The sequence below is a fragment of the Stegodyphus dumicola genome, chromosome X1 (genome assembly GCF_044657685.1).
Source record: "Stegodyphus dumicola isolate Sdum_Otavi_A_Nest chromosome X1, ASM4465768v1".
Lineage (NCBI taxonomy): Eukaryota > Metazoa > Arthropoda > Arachnida > Araneae > Eresidae > Stegodyphus > Stegodyphus dumicola.
In genome coordinates, this window is record NC_140780.1 from 158,567,202 (window position 1) to 158,569,707 (window position 2,506).

Consider the following 2,506-nt stretch of genomic DNA (forward strand, 5'->3'; position numbering starts at 1 on the left):
ATATAAAACTGTGACATACGTTTTAAATCTTATTTTTTTTTAAATATTTTTTGCTTTAATTCTTCTTACAACAGGAAACATTCAGTTCTTTTAAAAAGAACGGCGAAATTTTTATTAACATTATTTAGTATTATAACCCCGAAGACATTAAAACGACGGCTCAGAAAGTTATTTCAGCTTGCTGCCATTAAGTGAATCTTAAAATCTGAATTTTTTTTAAACTGCTGTAGGCCGAAATCGACCGCATATTAATGAGAAATAAGTAGCATTTTTATGGCTATCTAAAATCTTTTTAATTTCAATGAATTATGATTCGCTCACAGATATTCATGATCGCTGTCAATAAATTTACCCGTACCAAAAATAACATTGGCGATATCGATCTGTAGTATCTAGAGCTTCATAAAATTAAAGATTCTGGGTCTGCATTCCTTATCCTGATATTATGTCTGTTAATAGAACATTAAGTCTCTGATAGCAGGCTTTCTTTTATCTGCTTTAAATATAGGCATTGATTCTTCAGCTTTTCTAAACATAAAATCACGACTTTTGCAACCAAAACAAACTGAATAGAAATTAAGATTAACATTGCCAATATCACTATAGAGAATACAAAAATAAGTAAAAATAGTAATTTTAATGAGCATTCAATCTTGGGGAAAGACAAGGAAGCACGCATATACATTATGCTGATAAAATGTAAACCTAAGCTTTTCTTAATTCGATTTTTTATGTGAAAATCCTATATTTATTTCCTTCATGTATGGCCTAACTTAATTCTGAATAATTTCCTTCTACAATGTCTTCCTAATAAGCGTTTATGAAGCTACAAATTCATTTATGTTATATTACGTAGACTGTGCATCCGACTTTTGTTTGGTTCTTCTGCAAATACGAAGGAATGATTGCTAATACTGCCTCCCATAGAGGACATTCTCAGGAACACTGGCTCATATTCTTGTTACAAATCAGCTAAACTCGTATGTAATCAATATGTTTGGTGAAACTCTGTACCAGGACAACTATAAGCATTCAAGAAGTTTATCCAACTCAGCCATGATTGTACTACTTTTTATTCTTCATTTCTGTTGGTCGTTCAAGGTGGAGAGGGATAACTAAAACAATCAAACCAAACTTTTAGTGCTGATACTTTATACATTGATCACGTTTCATTTTCTAACATATCTAAGTTCTTATTTACTTTATTTGTAATTCTGTCCATTTGTTTTCTGCGTATGTCTGTACGCATGAAGGTATGTGTATGAAAGAGTACCTACATTTGAAATTGTTTTAAACATCACATATATTGCCAGTTTACTACAGGAACACAAGTATTAAGATATTTGTATTTAGTTAAATTGTAGAGACATAAGGTTATTTAGAAGCAGGAAAAATGAAAAATGAGCAATGCCCTCGCCGGGACTCGAACCACGGACCTCTCGAATTTGCGTCGAGCGTGCTGACCATTACACAACAAAGGCATGCTAATTAGGCGCGGAAGAAATACCTTATAAAATGTTTATGCGTTTTATTTTTTATAACTAAAATCCTTTTGTTGTTGTTATGTTTTGTGATTTCTTCTTTTAATTTGCAACATTTAGCATTTTTATTAGAGTTTTTTTCCTTTCCAGTACTTAAATCACTAAAGAAATTTACAAGTAAGTAAACTTAATGGAAAACATTTAGTGCAATAAATATCCAATATTTAGGACCATTTGGGCATTCAAAAACATAGATAACTGGGTTGTCTTTTCTATCAAATAGCTTTTAGTACAAAGCAATGCAGCAAATTTGCTTCTTTTGTCTTATTTTATTTTAAAATGTTAAAAATAGTTTTATTTATTATTTATAAAAAAGAAAATGCCAAAAATTCAAGGAATTGTTGTCGTGACAAAATTAAGCTACGGAATTCGTTTTCAACGGCCTAAACAAAAAAACTAATTTTTGTTTACATGGGCTCTGAAACTAAACACCTAATCTGGTTTTTAATCTTTCCTGTACTGTAAGATGAGTAAGTGTTTTATTGTTGCGTAAACGTTACTTATAAAAGTTCTGTAAAAGGAAAGAGAATGGACATAAGCATCATCATATTTGTAAATCTGTTTTTATGAATACAGCAGTGATATGGAACAAACGAAGAACATTAAGGTTATGTATAATATTTAATTGTTTCCCTTTTAATATTCACAATTTAATTACATACCAAATGCAAATCTCTAAGGTGCACAAGCCCATCTAAATTAATTTAATAACCTCTTAACATTGCTTACTGAACTGTATTTATTATTTCATATTATTTTAGTCAGTTAGAAAACTGAAGCATTTAAAATACTTAACAGTCTTGAATTTCATTGTAAATACAGTTTGCTAGCATAATTTTTACCAGCTTTTATTTGTGACAGGCCACGCTAAGTCTCAGTTACGCAAAAGGCAGGCAAGTTGCTTCTTGAAGCTTGCTAACTCTTAAATTTAATTTCACATAGCAACAGCTGGGAAGAATACTTAT

General features: G+C 30.5%; 1 non-coding gene across 1 annotated transcript; it reads right to left on the bottom strand.

Moving 5' to 3' along the window:
- Positions 1-1,408: 1,408 nt before the first annotated feature.
- On the bottom strand, positions 1,409-1,481 carry TRNAL-CAA (transfer RNA leucine (anticodon CAA)). Its single transcript has one exon. It is a non-coding gene; the product is annotated as a tRNA-Leu (tRNA).
- Positions 1,482-2,506: the final 1,025 nt, after the last annotated feature.